Raw genomic sequence first — 17354 nt, 5'->3', positions numbered from 1 at the left:
TGGGGTCCCACTCTCCCCAGCCCAGCACCCTCCAGACAAAGGCATACACAGTGTCCCCTGAGAGGGCGCAGAGCCCAGAGGAGAATGAGGATGACGATTTATGGAATTCATTTTCCACGGAGCTGGGGGGCTGGGGGCTGGGAGCTGGGCAGATGGGGGGTTGGGAGCTGGCGAGGCGCCGCAGGGCAGGAGCGCCAGAGAGCCAAGAGGGATGGAGAAGGAAAGGGAGTGAAGCCAGAAGAAAAAAGTGCCCGGGGCGGGGCAGCCTGGGGCAGCAGGCACCCCCCGCATGACTAATTAGCTGGTTACTGGCGAATAACGAGCAGAGGTGCCCTCCAAAACACGAGAGGCCCCAGGGCAGCCCCGACAAGGGAGCCCCATCAAAGCCGCCTGGGCCCTGCAGCCCTCCCAGGCTCTGCGTGGCCTCGGGCATCCACTGCTGGGCCTCAGTTTCCCCAGATGTTCACTGAGACTGGTGGGTTTCAAATCTGGTTCTTAGGCGGGGAAGTGGCCCAAAGGGAACACCTCACTCTCCTCGCCTGTCCCTACTGATAGCCTGGGAGACCCGCCCCCCAAGGCCCCCCACTCTCTGCTGCAGACCCTGTTTCCTCCTGGGCCTCACCCCAAACTTCTCCTGCACCAGGAGGTGCTCAAACGCTCCCTGAACTGAACGGGCCCCTCTGCCTTGGAAAGGGGGAGGTGACACAAGGCTTAATGAAAATCCCCCCCAACGTGGGGTGTGAGCCTCTCGGCGATTCTAGCTTGGCCCACAAGGCTCCCCCGCACCCCTTCTTTCCTTCCGCTTTTCTAAGCTCTAGGGGATGCTGGGACACCCCCCTCCCCTTCCCTCCCTGAGCCCGCAGCAGTGAACTGTGAACTGCGGGGCTCCTGGCCCTCTGCCCTCATGCACAGCACGCTTTCACACACAGGCCAGGCTCAGACCTGCCGGCATTCCCGAGGCTGCCACCACCGCCTCGCGGAGACCCCAGCCCTGGCCCAGGCCTGCCCCAGAGCAGCGTGTGTCGGGCAGGGCTGAGCGGTCCTGCCCCATCCTGCTGACAACAAGGGCAGGGAGAGCCTGCGGGCAGCGCTGCTCTACTGAAACAGCACCAGAGGGAAGCCTGGAAACCCAGATTCCTGGAGAATTCTCGGGAACTGGACCTTGTTAGCTTCCGCATACAACACGTCCAGGGTTCCCACAGGGTCAAGTCCAGACCCGGCACAGGCCCTCTGGGGCCAGCCCAGGCTCAGGCCTTGACTTCCCCGCAAGAACCCAGAAGTCCCCTTTCACCTCTGGGCCTTTGCAAATGCTGTTCCCCCATCCGTTCCCTTATCTAGACCTGCAGGTTGTTGCCTCTTCCAGGAAGCCTTCCCCCAAGCTCCACCCCAGCCCAGGTTGACGGAGTCCCTCTCACCCTGGACTGCAGCTGCCCACGTCCTGCCCGTCGCCCCAACTAGACCCTGAGCCCTCGCCTTACCTCCTGCCTGAAAGTGGCCTCCTGCCCAGCTCACGGCTCATCAGGCCAGGACAGTCTCCAGGTGAGGACACCCAGCCTGGGCTGGGCAGAACTTGGCGGTCTGGGCCCTGACCTGGGAAAGCAGTGACTGTCGGCTCCTTCCTTGGTCGGGGGCAGGGTGGCCAGCGGCAACCCTCTCAGAAGTGACACACGGCCTCCCACGGGGACCCCTCTGAAGGACACAACCCTCGGGTGGGCAGGCGACCAGGGTCTGTCCACGAAAACACACGCAGGGGTCGCACCTCACTCCCGCCATGCGTCCCGAAGGATCCCCAGGCCACCCACGGCCCGTGCTCCCGCCGGCCTTCCCGTGCTCCCGGGGCACCGTGGATAACTGCGGCCGCCCCCGGCCTCCTCCTCGGCCGTCGCTTCTCCCCGCTGCCCTCGGGCCTGCCACGAGCTGCCGCCACAATCTCATCCCCTGGTAAGACAGGTCACAGGCTGCCAGGGCCACACTGGTCAACTTACAGAGAAGCACGCCTGACACCCCCTTTTCTAGGAACGTGGGCTCCGCCCTGAGGGTGGCCCTGCTTATTTCTGAAACAGGTCCGCGTCCTGGGACGTTCTGGCTAACAGAGAGCCGACTGCTGCTTGGGAGGCGCACTCCCTCCCTAAACGCCGCTCAGGACCGTGTCCACCACTGCATCCCCAGGCCTCAGGGGGCCTGGCGGGCGTGGGGTCGCCAGGGCCTCCGCGGCTCCCGCCCTCCCCTTGACCCAGCCGTCCGGGGCCTGGCACAACTCCTGTGGACAGACCCCCTCCTCCAACCCGGGCCCAGGAGGAAACCGAGGCGGGAAGGGCCTGACGTCACACAGCTGCAGGACAGGGGCTGAGGCGAGACCCAGCTCCGTGCAGGCCTCTCCCCGGCCCCGCAGAGCCCGCTTTTCCCCAGGACGGGGCCGGGGGAGCGGGGAGGAGGGTGCAGGCGTGTCCCGCAGCAGCCGACTCCGGCTGGTTTCTCCTCCCGGGGAGCAGGCCCTCCACCGGGGACCAGATCCAAACCCGTCCAACTGCCCCGGACGACCCAGCACCGGGCGACTATCTGCTCCAACGCGTTATGCAACCCGGCCCCCAGCGAGCGATTGCAACAGGCCACTGGGCCGCAGATAAGCAGGCAGAGGTGCGGGGTGGGGGGACTGGGGGCGGATTTCTGCTTTGCTTTGTGTCTCGTTTCTGCTCCCCAGCCCGGCTCGGGCCCTGAGGCTGCTAGGTGGGGAAGGAGGCAGGTGAGGGGGCCCCGGGAGACACCCTCTATCAGGGTCCGGGCTGAGCAGGCCCCGGGCGAGGGGAGGCCTTTCCCGGCCGTGTGGGCACACGTGCCGCCAGCCGAGCTGTGACCCCCCTCCCCTCAGTAGGACCCTGATGAGAAAGTCCACCCTCCCCGCCTGAAGCCCAGCGGTATCTGGTCCAAGAGTCACGAACAGGATCACCCCCGTGCGCCCGGCACGCAGGGCCGTCACTTGGGGGCGGGGAGGGCCCCACTCCCCCCCAGCCTCCTCTGTGCACAGGGTCCCCTCCCTCATCAGCAGGGCTGGGGGACGGGCTTGAAGAGGAGCCCGCCGTGGGGACCCTCGCGCCCCCGTGGCCCGCCCACCCGCCAGGGATCTTTTCTCACGCCCAGATGGTGAGCCCAGCCCGAGGCCAGACCCGGGGACCCCAGACCCCGCCGCCACGTGCTCCATCTTCCCAGCGTGACCCAGACCGTTCCCACCCACCCTACAGAGACCCAGCGAGGCAGCGCCTTATTCTCTCCATTTCAGTGATGAAGAAACCAAGGCTCGGAGTACTTGAGTAACTTGTGGCCCCCTGCTCCCCAGTGGGGGCACCCCCAAAAGCCTGACGCTGTGCCGCCCACCCGGGACCAGCCTACCCAGCCCCACAGGGTTGGGGCAGGGAAGCTGGGAGAAGGTGGGTCGGCCTCCCGAGAAGGCCCCTAGCCCGTCCCAGACCGTCTGGGGTGGCAGGGAAGGAGCAAAGGCCAGCAGGGTTCATGCTTCCCCGGTCACCAGGAAAAGGAGGCCTAGTCTGGGACAGCCTGAGTCCAGCTCCCACAGCAAGAGCTCTGGTGGACCCCACTCTGGCTCCCCGTGGGGACACCACCCTGCCTCCTCTCTTCGGAGGCATCCAGGTCCAGCAGCCATCCCAGACCTCGTCCCCCAAACCCGACTGTGGTCAGCCCCCCCCCCAAGGGCTTATCTGACACCCTTAGGCTGACACCCTTATCTGACACCCTCACAGCCTCTGCTCCCCTGGGACCAGGGAGCCACAAAGCTTTCCAAAGAATGCAGACTCCAGGGCAGGGCAGAGCCAGGGCCCTGGGAGGAATTCCCCGCACAGCTGCAGGTTGCACAACGGGCCAGGTCTCTACCTGCCTCTGCAGTGTTGCAAGGACCCACCGCCCTTCAGGCTGCAGAACAGAGCGAGGGCAGAGGTCGGTGCTTCCCCCACCCTCAGGGGGGCAGGGTCCGGGCCTCCCAGACCTCGCAGCACTCAGCTCTGGCCACAGAGGACGCCTTGCAAACCTCTCTGCAGGTAGCCGCCACCCCATCCCTCCTCTCGGGCTCTGCTGGCCCCCGAACTCTGGGCCTGTGCCTCTCCCTTCCCACCCCACCCGAGAGGTGCGGCCCAAACAAGCGAAGATTAACCAAAACTGACAAGCAGTGATTCCCAAGGCTGTGGCTGAGCCACGAGCACCGTTCACCTTCCCAGCCTCCCGAGGGCAGATCAGGAAACTGAGACTGGGGTGGGGTGCGGGGAGGTGCCCGACATCTTCCTGACCCCGGACGACGGCCCGGCTGGTCTTCACCATCTGCCTTTCAGTTGCCAGCGCTCCCTGCCCCCTACAAGTCAGACTGGCCGCCTGGCCCAGCTGCGGAGCTCAGATGCCCAGCCCGCCAGGCACCGCTCACGCTGACCCTGGGGACCCACAGCACAGAGCCTGGGACCTGGGCCTGCACTTCCCCAGGTGAGGATGGACTCCGGGGCAGAAAGAGGCAGAGGGGAGCCAGGCACAGGGGAGGGCTCCTGCCTGCAGGGAGGGGGTGGCCCGGCCCCAGCCCCACCCTGAACCCCAAAGGCCAACCTGGACAGGAGAAAGGATGCACGGCCCTCCTGCAATCACGGGTCCCGGGCACTCCTGGAACAGACACCCTGCTCGCACAGCTTCCTCAGAGCAGGGGAGCCAGTCTCTGGGGGGTCCCTCTGGCCCAAACACCCCATAACACTGAGGCAGGCTCCCCAACTACCAGTGGCGACTTCCTAGTGGCCTCAGTCCCTACATGCCCACGCCCATCGCCGGCCCTGGAAGGCCCACGGGCACTGGCAGGGAAGTCAGCGTGCAAAGGTCTGCGGGACGGGAGCCACAGATCAGGGACTCAGGGAATCATCACCTGAGGAGCGTGGAGGGCCCAGGACATGGGGCCAGGTCTGACCCAGACCAACAACAGAGCTCCTGAAGATTTAAATCTCCTGGGAAGGAAGAGACACACACACACACACACACACACACACACACACACACACACACACGGAGTTACAGGAAGGATACTGGGGAGCACCTGGCCCAAATGATACCTGCACATCAGTGTCACCCAGGGGCTGCTGAAAAGCCCCAGGGCCCAGGCCCGGCCCCCAAGGCTGCTGATCTAATTGGTCCAGGGCGTGGCCTGGACACCGGCAGTTCTGAAGGCTCCCCTGCTTTCAAAGGAGGGCAAGGCAGGGAGGGTTCGGGTTAGGGTCAGGGCAGCCAGGGTGAGACGCTCCGACCGGGTCACTTTCACAAATCCCTCAGGCCTTCTCCCGCCAGCCTGTTCAAGGAGGGGGGGTGCAGAGTAACCGGCGGCGGCATCGGCGAACAATTCTGGAGGAGTGATGATGACCACGGACACGGCCTCGCCATTCAGCCCCTGGTGACAGAGCTCCATCCCAGTAGCTGCGGACGCCGGCAGGCCCAGGACGGCAACGGCGCGGCACGCACCTCTCCTGCCCCTGATCTCCCTGCTTGCCATCACTGCACCTCGCCGAGGCCCCAGAACTTCTCCCGCTGAGCCCCTGGCGGCCACGATCAGTCAGTCAGAGAGGCCTGCGGGCTGGGGCCTGTGGGCTGGGGCAGACCTGAGTCCCCGCTCCAGGGGCCTGGTGACCTCTGCTCCCCGAGACGGTACCTCTTGCTCTCCCAACCCCATCCCCTGCAGCCCCTGTGGAACACTGCCCCGAAAAGCAGACACAGCTTTCTAAAAGCGCCCTCGGCGTGGCTCGGAGATGTGTTTGGAGCTGTCCATGAGTCTTTCCAACATCACCAGGGAGACGTCAGGCATGCCAAGTCACAGACGGCTCGGCTCGCCAAACAGGTACACCTAGCCCTGGAAACAAACCACCTTCTAAAGGGACCGGAAGGCTTCAGGGAGGAATGGCCCCTTCCCTTCCCGAGGCCTGGTATCACTGCCCAGAGGGCACCTCAGCCCTCCTGCCCTGGGAAGGGGTTGGCGGGAGGGCAGGCGACCTGCTGGTCTGGAGCAGGAGGGCTGTATCCAGGCCACCACCTTCAGGAGGACCGGAAGGCCCAGCTGGACACACTGGGGACACACACGTTCCAAGAAGCTGACAGGGCATCACTTGGTAGAGTCTGAATTCTTTTGAACACAAGGGAAGGTTTGCTGAAAGCGGGGACTGTCCAGGGCGGCCACGCGAAGGGAGACCAGCCTAACACCCCTGCATGTACACACACGGCAGCACGAACACACGCACACACACACGTGCCCACTTGCACACATGCACACACATGCAGCCCAGGCCGCCAGATTCCCCTCCACGTCTGTCCACCAGGCCCAGGCCTCCCACACCCAGGGCTGTCAGAAATTCCACCTTCTGGGGACCTTCGTGAGTACAATTCCAGCAGCCTTTAAATCCGCCTAAGAAAATAAACATGCCCTCTCCCCAGCAGAGCCGGCTCAGGCCAGGGTCTGCCCTCGTCGCCTCGGGCCCCGGAATCCTGGCTGTGGGCCCACCCCTCCCCGCCACCAGTGCCAAAAGGGGATCCAACTCGGCAGACCCTGGAGGGCCCCGGCCAGTCCACTCACCCTCCCAGCCCACGCGCCCGGGGCCCAGCCCAACAACACGGGGAGAACCCAGGGCGCGAACTGCCCTCTGCCTCCCCGGGTGCAACCAGTGCCCACGCTAGGAAGTGGGGGCCCCGTCCCCCAGGAGACAAGGAAGACGGGGGAGACCGCGCTGAGACCCGCTGCCCTGGGCTGGGGAAGATGAGCAGATGGGGCCGACGTGCCCAAGGCGCTGCAGCCCACGCAGCTGCCCCCGACCCCCGGGATGCGCAAATGGAGTGGGCACCTCGCTCTCCCAGAGGACCGCGCCGCTCTCTGCGCCCCATACAACGTGCAGGGGACGCTAAGGACCGACGTGGAGCCACTCCCCGTGCTGGCCCCGCACTCGGCCCCTCGGTCGACCCCATGACATCCGCACCCTGACTCTGTTTCGCAGCGGAGACTGCCGCTGAGTCAGGAGGTAGCTGCAGGACGTGGCTGGGGCACGCGGCCCCCAGCGCCCGCCGGCAGCCGGGGATCAGCGCCGGCCCCGCCAAAGGAAAACAAGGGAGGCCCAGCAGAGGGTGGCTGGAGGCTGGGTGGTCCAGACACTTAGCCTCGCACGGTCTGCTCTGGGCGCGCGGCCACCTCTGCCCGCTGCTGGGCAGAGGCGAGGTGGGGAGGGGCAGGGTGGTGCTGCCAAGCCCTGGGCCGCCCGTCTGTGGGCCCGGAGTGGGACCCCTGAGCCCTCCCTGGTGCCCGAGACGCACCCGCGGGCCCTCATGCACCCCAGGTGGGCCCTGGCGAGCGGCCACCAGGCCTGGCTGGATCCCCCAGCCCAACCCCGCTGGGGTGTCCGACCCTCCCGTCAGGAGTGGCAGGGTCCATCCACGTCTAGGCTGCCCCACGGCCCGGGAGGCCTGGGGGCGGCTCACCTGCCCCCTGCCTCGCCACGTTACCATCACACACCTGGGCAGGCCCAAAGCCCACTGCAGCCCTGGGACCAGGCCCTCAAGCCCAGAACACTGACCCCTGGCTGTATTCAAGCCCCTCACACATCACTCCTGGGACCCTCCTGCGGGGCCGTCAGGGCTCCAGCTCCCCACACATCAGGCCTCCTGACCAACAGGAAGCCAGACCTCAGCCCCCCAGGCTCTCCCCGTCCTGACACACGTGCACACCTGCACACTCACACATGGGCACACAGAGACCAGAATCTACCACCCCCCACCCTGCCACACACAGACCAGAACGACCCCACCAACACACGCCAGCCACACACCCCGCCCCCGAGAGGCCGGGCCCACAGCCTCTGCATGGCCGCCCCAGACCTCCCCGAGGCCCCGCGCACCCACTCTCACAGACCCCACCGGGCGCCGTTCACCTCTCATTTGATGCTTAAACATTCATTCACGGCTCCAGATTGGCTATCACACCTCGGCTTTAATTAAAGAGGCCGCGCGACGGCATTTTAAACAGCAGTGTCATTTCCTAATTGACGAGACTCCATCATCAAAAAAAAAATACTCAGACGGGCCTGAAACGGAGCCGGCGCCCCTCCTCCACCCGCTCGGAGCAGGCGACGAAGGTTCAGCTTCAATTTTTAATCCGCTGATGAAATATTCACAGGCCAGGGAGGGGATCACGTTTCCCAAGGTGTAGGATCCCTGGCCTCTCCAGGGGCTCCCCGAGCTGGGAGGACACCGAGTTTGGGGTGATGAGGTGAGGGCGGGGGCTGGACACCTGTCCGCCCCACAGCCAGCACCCTGTCGCCGCCTGGGTCCACAGGCTCTTCCCTCCCCTGCACCCTGCCCTGGTGCATCACAAACTCCACTGCTGGGGGGGGGAGGCCTCTGGGCGGTGACTCCTTGGAGGGGGACACGGGGGCCCAAGGTCACCAGCAATGTCCCCCCAGGCCTCCTGGTCCCAGACCTGCCATGTTTGGACCTCCAGTGCCAGTCCAGCCTGCTCCAGGAGAACCAGCTCTGTCCCCAGCACTGTCGTTTCCTAAGCAAAACATCAGAGGCCCAGCCCCCGACGCCAGCACTTCCTCATGATCGGGCGTTTGTACCTCAAGGCTGCAAACGCTTCTCGTGATGGTTAAGTCGGCAGCCCCCCGTTTTACAGGCGGGGATACTAAAGCGGAGCGGAGAGGCCCTGGCCGCCCTCCCAGGGCCTCTGCCCACCGTCACCGAGGAGCACGGCAACGGCCAGGTGAGAGAGGCGTGTGACACTCGGCCTCCGGCGGTGGCAGTGCAGCCCCTGCCCCCTCACGGAGCGCACAGTACAGATGAGGAGGCAGAGCCGGAGAGAGGGGCCCCAGGACTCAGCTCCCCGGAATGCGTCCCCACGTGCAGCAGGGTGGGCGAGGACCCCGGCCCACCTCCTTCCCGCCTGCCTCCGAACAGAGGGTGAAAACATTCCAGATGAGCAGCCCCCTGGGTGGGAGGGGTGGTGAACCAGGCCACCATGCCCGGCCGGGCACCGAGGGCAAGGTCCTTCCATTTACTGCGCAGGCCACACGGTGAGCACGGCCAGAGGACACATCCGTGGGCCTGGCACCATCGCTCCTGGGCAGCTGGCTGGCTGCCCGCTGTGCCCTCCACAGGGGAAGACCCTGGACGGAAACTACGGGCCTCTGAGGAGGATGACCCCGCCACAGGCAGCCCCGCGGAACCCCCAGCCGCTGACCCAGCTGCGAGACCAGGATGGCCAGCCTCCTCTACAGCTGCGGGAACTGAGGCTCAGAGGAGCCGGGGGTCTCTAACGCCAGTGGTGTGTTTGGCCCTCCACCCTGCAGTGCCAGCGCCCCCAGCGCTCTAGAAGGCCCATCCCCCCACCTCCCCCTCCCTCCCCCACCCCTGCAGCACCGTGGCAGCTTCCACGCATCCTGCCGGGCGAGCCTGACACTGACCAGCTGCCCAGCCGGCCTGGACAGGTCGTTTAATCAAAGCCTGCGATCAGCACAGCCCCTCCTGAGATCACTGGGCAGATGCACCCGCCCAGCCATCTGGCGCAGCCACTCTTTCTGACCCTGGACCCGCGCGTACCCCGGACAGAGGCGTGAGTCCAGGGCCCGGGGAAGGGGGCCCAGCAGTGCAGGAGGCGGACAGTGTTACGGGCAGAACGCTGGTGTGTGCTGTCAGCCAGCCGCCAGCTGTGTCCCTGCCCGACGCCCCGAGCCAGCTGCCCTGCCCGCCTCTGAGCAGCCGTCCTGGGTGGGCACGGCCCAGGAGCTCGGCCCTGCGGGATCACGTGCAGAGCTGTGATCGTTGGGTTCACACCCTAGACACACACTCAAAGCGAATATGGCCAAATTCTCAGACACGGAGATACACACAGCCTCAGGGGGGACCGAAGACCCAAAGAGTCCAGCATGGGGCCTCCGATGCCGCCAGCCCAGCCCGCCCGCGCTCACCTAAGACTCTGGTCCCCGTCCCCTAATGCTCCCTGCACATAATAAGCCCCAGGGACCGAGAGGCCGCGGGCCCCAGCCCACCCGCTGTGGCCACCACCCCCAGCTGCAGCAGCCCGACACCAAGAGACACGGCCCGCTCGGTCCCACAGACCCTGAGACACCAAACCTCATGTGGGCATCGGGCCACCCGTGGCCCCCAGGTCAGGTCCCAGCCCACCAGAGGGGGCTGCTTCTCCCTCACCCCCTCCCTGGCCAGGCTCCTCAACCCCGACACACCAGCCCCCAACTTCAGAGCCCCCCCCCCGGGCAGACAGGCCAGTCTCTGTCTGCTCTCTCCTGCCCCATCAGGGATGCCCCCCACTCCCCACTCACCAAGCCCACCAAGCCCTCCACCCGGGCCGGGTCACTCCCTGCCCAGAGCTGCCCAAGCAGGCGTCCGGGCACAGCATCACAGGTGGGGGCAGGCGGCAGCCCCAGGCCCGGCCAACCCCCTCTCCCGGGAGAGCCTCCATGCGGGCCCTCCTGGGCCGGGGCAGCACTCAGGGGACCCCCATCCCCACCACGAGTCCAGGGGCAGTGCAGGTCCCTGCCTGGCGGCGGCGCAACACCAAATATCACCCACCGCCTCAGCACAGGCACTCCCTTCACTGCCTGCGACACAGCTGGCTCTCCGACATGCCTGCCCCCTCCCCGGAGCCTCTCTGCCCACTGGCGCTACACCGCAGCTCCCACGGGTGCTGGGCGGAGCGGGTGCCCGGGGCGCAGCCTTACTGAGCAGGTGCTCCTGGAGGCCGGGGGGCCAGCGTTTGGGCACCACGCTCAGAATTCTACTCTCACTCGGGGGCTGTGAGCCCCCCACCCAGGTCCCAGCTGCCCCGCGCCCCAGCACCCCTGGGAGGCATCCTGGTGGGACTGGACACCTGACAGCGGATGGACCCGGGACAGGGCGAGGGTCTGGACGTGCAGGAGCGGCCCATCTCAGGAAGACAGGGGAGCACCGGGGTCAGGGGGCGTCCCACAGACAAGAAGGGGTCAACAGTCCCCGATATCAGCACATGGCTCCCCAGCCATGGCCAACCCTGACCTGCAGCAGGGCGCTCCCACGACCGCCCTGGGCTCAGAGAGCACCCTCACGCCCACGGGGAGCTCCCTGCCGAGCACCCAGCCCTCCACGGACGCTGTGCTCCCCGCGCCAGAAACGCCGCTCCGACTGCCCTACCGCCTGTTCCCACCCTCGAGCCCCTGCTCATGCTGACCAAGGGCTGCACCGAGAACATTCCACGCTCTGACCACAGGCCCCAGATTCCCAAGTCTCTCTCCCAAGACTGGACGTCAGCGTCCCCGGCTCTTCCAATCTCCACGCGGCCCTGTGTGGCCTCACGGACCACTCGGGAGTCCGGCCTCTTCCCCCGCCAAGCCCCCCACAAACAGCACCACCTCTCACCAAACCTCGCGGGCACCCCAATTCCCAGAGCCCCCAGCCCTGGCCTGTTGGGTGTGGCTTTAACTGCAGCCCAGACCCACCGACTCCCCCATCCCCACAGCCGCCACCTCCTCAGGGACTGAGGACCCCACCCCTGCCCCTGGGCCTGGTCTCACCAGCGGCCAGGGCTTCCCTCCCCTGTGGGACAGGCCCAGAGCCCCACTGGAGCGCACATGGCTCTGCCTCTCCCGGCACTACCCCTGTCCCACCTGACCGCCATCCAACACCAGCCTCTGCGCTGACCTGCCCTGGTCAGGCTCACTCCCACCTCAGGGCCTTTGCACATGCTGCCCCCGCGACTGGGAAAGCTCTTCCTTCCCGTCTCTGCCTGGCTGCCCCTTCTCGTCCTACAGCCTCACCTCAAGCGTCATCCCACGTACCCAGGACTCGGCCATTATCACCGCAGGCCCCGTGCTCCTCTGGACGTGGGGGTGTGGAGCTCAGAGGCGAGCCCGGCTCTGAGCAACTAGGCCATGGAAGACTCCTCCAGGGCCCTCCCGCTCAGAGGACGCACCGACACTGTGACAGCCACCCCCCGCCCCCCAGCTCCCCTCCATCCGGGCGGAGGGCGCGCTGTCTGCCCCTGGGACAACGCTGGGGGGCACAGACAAATGCAGGCTGACCACCCTGAGCTCGCAGTTAAACTCGGTCAGCAGCGTGGCGGGGGGCGGGGTGTCCTCCACCCAGTGATTTGCATTTTTATTAAATCACACAGAAAACTTAGACACGTTATTGCCTCCCTCAGCCTTTAACTCCTTCTCTGCCCTGCACTGCACGCAGCCACTCCACGCGGTCTGTCCCAGGGTGACACCCAGGCTCCCACCCCACCTCCACCTGCCTGTCGCCTCCCCAGTGCCGGCCCCTGACCCTCCCCACAGCCAGCCAGGGCTCCTCTTCACAGTACAGGGCCCCTCTTCACAGTACAGGGCCCTCCCTGCCCAGCACAGAGCCCTCCCCGCAGCACAGGACCCTCCCCCACAGCACAAGATCCTGCGCCCCCAGTACAGGGCCCTCCCCCCCCAGCACAGAGCCCTCCCCCCCAGCACAGGACCCTACCCCCCCCAGCACAGGACCCTCCCCCCCAGCACAGGGCCCTCCCCACCAGCACAGGACCCTCTCCCCCAGCACAGGACCCTCCCCCCCAGCACAGGGCCCTCCCCCCCAGCACAGGGCCCTCCCCCCAGCACAGGGCCCGCCCCCATAGCCAAGGTCCTCTCCCAGGGCCCAGCTCTGGCCAGTGCGGCCGAGAGGCAGTACCTCCTCCGCCTCCCACAGCGGCCTTGAGTCAGGCAAAGCACCTCCCCTCGGACCTGTTTTCCCCCCTATGACATGGGGTCTCGCAGGCCCAGCTATGACCCCACCCTGACACCGTCCCAATGGGGAGGCCCGAGACCTCCCACCACCCCAGGCTCCACAAGCCTGCGGGCAGGCGGCAGGGGGCAGGGCAGCGGCAGTGGGGGCTCGTCCCTGGGCAGCCCAGCCCTGCCCCCAGCCACCTTCCTCCTTCACCCCCTGTGCTGAAGGCCTGGGGAGGGGGCGCCAGGAGTTGGGCAGGTCCCACAGTCCCTGGGAACCCCGAAGCCCCAGCGCGCGTGCCCCCGTCAGGGGACAGACAGGAGCCCTGCCAGCTAGTCGCTTGCAGGATGCACAGGGCCTCAGGAGGAAAGAACAGGCTCAGGTGGCCAAGGGTGACCGTGGGGGGAACCAAGGCCACGGCAGCCCGGGGGTCCACGGGGGCGACACCCACGTGAGACCGGAAGGAGCAACGGTGGCTGCAGGGCGACCCGGGGAAGGGCACTCCGAGGCAGGAACAGCATGTGCAAAGGCTGTGAGCAGGGGAAGGGCTGGGAACATTCTAGCAACAGGAAGCAGATCGGTACAGCTGGTCCCCCGGGGGGGAAGAAATGAGAGACAGGCCCGGGGCTGGGACTTCACCCTGAGGACCACGGCAGCGTGGGAGGGGCATAAAGACCACAGCGTGATCAGGGTCAAGTGCTTCAGAACGAGTGAGCAAAAAGCACCTCAAGGAGACGCTGTGTGGCCCGACGCCATCACATCACTCTGGGTGTCACCCCCACGTGCCCCACCCCGACAAGCCGCCGCCCCCTACTGGCAACACGGTCCCTACAGGGCAGGTGGAGAAAAGACACCATTGGACGCACAAGGCACGGGGCCGTGGGTGTGGGGGAGGCCCTCCTAAGGGGGGCATCAAGGAGGGCTTCCCGTAGGAAGGGGCATCTGAGCACAGCCTGCCAAGCAGGTGCGGCACCACTGCCACCATCGCACCACGCGGTGCGCTCATCTGTGCCAGGAGTTGACCCAGATTTAGTCATGAATGAACCTGGCCGAGAGTCGAGTCTCTAATTACTTTTCACTTCCCCTCATCATGCATTATGCATTGACAGCGAGCGAGCAGAGAGAGGGGACAGGAGGAAAAGCACACAGCACAATTAATTTCAGCTCCAATTGTTCTCTCCCGCCTCGCCCTCCCCGCTGCGGGGGGAGAGCCTTTCCTAGCTGATGTTTCACAAATACCTTAAGGGGTCAAGCAGGCGACTGCCGGGGGTGGCAGAGTAGGGTGGGGGGACACCAGAGCTGTTATCAGACGCTGACACATCAGAGCAACAGAGATGCGTCCCCACCAGACCCAAGCCCGTGGCCCTGGCCGCTGCCTGCGGGAGGCCACTGAGGCAGGGACAATGGCTTCTCGACCCCAGGAGCCAACCCCCCTGGCTGGCCAGCTCCATCCTGGCCCCGGGGCATGGCTGGAAGGGCACTGAGCCTACCAGGTGCCCCCACCGCTGACGGCCCAGGGGACACGAAAATCCCATCTCCAGGTTTGGCCCAAACTTTCAACATCCTTCCCAGCAGCCCCATTCCTTGGGCAGAACCTCAGCTCTGGGACCCCAGCGGGAGTAGTTATCCCCACCTGACAGGTAAGGAGACCGAGGCCTCTGCCCAAGGCCCTGCCAAGACTGGGCGCTCACCTGCTGGGGCGCATCCGCTTCCATCTTCCAGGCAAAGAGGAACCACCAAATGCTCTACCGGGGCGGAGAGCCCTCCTGTTCAAGCAGCCTAAGCAACAGGCCCCGTGAACGCCAGACCCCAACTCCACACGGCCCAGAGCCCCAGGAGGCAGGCCCACCCTCCGCGGCTGGCATCGCCCCCCCGCTCGCCCCAACGCCACATCCACTGTCTGACCACGGGGCCAGCGCTGACGCTGATGAGGGCTCTAAGCCCACATCCATCACTGCCTGCAGGGCAACGGGACAGCGGGCACTGTGGCTGTGGGGTGGAGAGGACCTAACCCCAGGGGAGCGTCCAGGAGGAGGCCTAATATATGCAGACACCTGGCAGAACAGGAAGCTGGAGGGTGAAGGGGCGGCATGGGCAGGACCCAGAGGAGGGAGCAGGCGTAGCTCCTGAGGACAAAGGGGCGCAGGGAGGGCAGAGGAGAGCAGGGCTGGGAGGCAGTGAGAACTTCATCCCGCGGGCACTGGGGAGCCACAGAGGGTGGTGCACAGGGGAAAGGGCAGTCCAGCAGGGCAGGGAGGTAGGCCAGGAGCCAGGGGAGCAGTGGGCCCCGGAGCCCAGAGCTGGCTCCAGCCCAACCCAATCTCCTGCCGGGAAGCCGGGCAGGAACCTAGGGCTCGACTTCCCACACTCACAAAAGAAATCTGGGCCATGGGTGCCCCGGGTCGGGGTTTCTGTCGAGAGATCCGGTCTCCCCCACCCTGCAGCTGCTGAGTCAGAAGCCCGGGGCGGGGGCGGGGGAGACCCAAATCACACCCCCTTCCAGCAGCGCAGGCAGGCAGCTGAGCACGCTGGCGCCCAGCTCCCCCCACCCCCGGGCCAGACCGGAGCTCAGACAGCCAGCTCCCGGGCCCTCCCGGCCCCAGCACCCCCTCGGCGGGACGTAAGCCACAGCATCCTCACTTGTCAGCACCGGAAGGGACCCACTTGGGGCCGGGGACACAGAGGCCTGGGGCAGGACAGGGTGGGCTCGTCCACGCTTGGCCAGATCCCCTCCTGGGGCACGGAGCAGGGACCCTCAGAAGGCAGGGACGTCGGGCGCAGGCCTGGGGACTGTTTCAAGGTGGGGTGGCACTGGAAGCAGGCTGCTGGGACAAAGAATCGGAGCAGGGGCAGGGCGGGCCCGCCAGGCAGAGGGAACAGCACGCGCGAAGGCTCAGAGGTGGGGACACAGACGGCACGGCACGGCAGGGACCTCTCGGGGCTCTGCTCCGCCAGTGGGGCCCCAGAGGGAGAAGACTGCCAGGTCTGCGGGGAGAGCTGACAGGCCTGAGCACCCCACTCTGGTGGGGCCACGAGGGCCGGCGATGGGCCCGTGAGTGTCGCAGGCAGGAGGGCAGAAGGGCAAGAGGGAGCCGGGGACGTCACATCTGCTGACCGAGCCCCCGCCCGCACCCGGCTTTGGGGAGGAAACGCTCTTTCCCACAGTTTCGAAAGATCCTCTTTGCTTGAAGGAAGAAGCAAACCCGGAATCACACCCTTCCACGGCTTGGGGCCGTGCTCGCTGGGGCTGGGGCTGGGGCGCGGGCTGGGGCGCCGGGCCCCCGAGCCCACCCACCAGAGAGCCACCCACCTGAACACACCTCCCTGCCCAGGACACTAAGCAGGGAAAGGCCAGTGGGGACTGGACAAGGGACTTAAGCCCCAAGTCCGCATCAAGGCTGCACCTGGCAACGGCTCTCGCTTCCTGGCCCTGGGAGATCCCTGGGCCCCAGAAGGTTCTGGAACCAGCGGTCCCTGAAACCGCCCCTCCCAGGGAAGCACTTCCTCCCAGGGGAGAACTCCCGCATCTCCCCCCGTGGCCCAGCCCATCACTGGGTGCCGCAGAGCACTGAGGGGCAGCCTTTCACAGGCCCCCCAGCACCAGAGCAAGAAACTCCTCTCCCCAGCCTGCAGATGCAGACACTGAGGGTCAGGGAGGCCCCCAGCCACTGCTCTTCCCTGCTCCCCGGCGAGAACTAAAGTTCCGACCCTCCTTAAGTTCACCCTCATGACCACCCTAGAAGTAAGTGTCATCACCCCACTCCACAGATGACAAAGTCCAGGCTCAGAGAATGAGATGCTGCCCCAGGTCACACAGCTGCGAAGGGCTGAGCGGGGACCCGAACCAGGCACGTGAGTCCTCCCCCCGCAGCACGCCAGGGCCACCCAGCCCACACGTGGCTTCCCAGGCTCATAGAAGGAACCCCTCACCAGAGCAGTGACAAGGCAGTCCCACCAGCCAGATGGCCCTCTGCCCATGCCACCTCCCCAGGGCGGGGCGGGTAGAAATCCCATAATCTCTAGGGCCTCTCCAGGGAGGAAGTGTCCCCCCACCCCCGCCTGGGCCACGGGATTCGGTTTTCTGTCCTCTAATCAAGAGATTCCCCATAGTCCTGGCAGCCACACGTGCACGCCAGGAGGAGAGGCCACCTCGGCACAGGGCAACAGGCACGGCCGAGTCCGGCTGGGCCAGCCAGGGCGGGAAGGGCCAGGAGAGAGGCCGGACCGGCTCCTCCCTCAGCGCCCTCCACCGGGCCCTCAAGTCAGAATTCCAGACCTACCAGGTCCATCTGGGCACTGCTGGGGCTGCCCATGCCAGCCTGGGAAGCCCACCCAGCACCTACGGGGTGGCAGAGGGTCCCAGGTACAAGTGGGGCTCAGCAGGACAGAGTCCAGGATCAACCAGCTGCTTGGCACCTGCCTTACTGCCAACAGGTGGGGTGACAGGCACAGAGCGGGCACCTCGGCGCCGAGGAGGACGGGGCCGGGCCCCGGCCTTCCCACCGAGCGTGTGTCCTTCGTCCATCGCCACTCACCTGGGCAGCCCTTCCTGACCGCAGAGCCCTGTGTCCTCAGGTGCCAGCGGCACGCTGGGGTCTCACACA

The 17354-nt window shown here is 66.2% G+C and overlaps 1 protein-coding gene and 1 long non-coding RNA gene across 4 annotated transcripts in view; one reads left to right on the top strand and one right to left on the bottom strand.

Moving 5' to 3' along the window:
- Positions 1-17354, bottom strand: part of RXRA (retinoid X receptor alpha) — a 96653-nt gene that overhangs the window by 63613 nt on the left and 15686 nt on the right. The gene's annotated exons all lie outside the window — the stretch shown is intronic.
- On the top strand, positions 2377-8024 carry LOC137227280 (uncharacterized). Its single transcript, XR_010944763.1, has 5 exons — positions 2377-2637; positions 3278-4049; positions 4338-4482; positions 5308-5866; positions 6342-8024. It is a non-coding gene; the product is annotated as an uncharacterized lncRNA (long non-coding RNA).

This window comes from Pseudorca crassidens, chromosome 7, assembly GCF_039906515.1.
Source record: "Pseudorca crassidens isolate mPseCra1 chromosome 7, mPseCra1.hap1, whole genome shotgun sequence".
Classification (NCBI taxonomy): domain Eukaryota; kingdom Metazoa; phylum Chordata; class Mammalia; order Artiodactyla; family Delphinidae; genus Pseudorca; species Pseudorca crassidens.
Note: the sequence above shows the minus strand (reverse complement) of the source record. Positions and strands in the feature narration are given on the sequence as shown.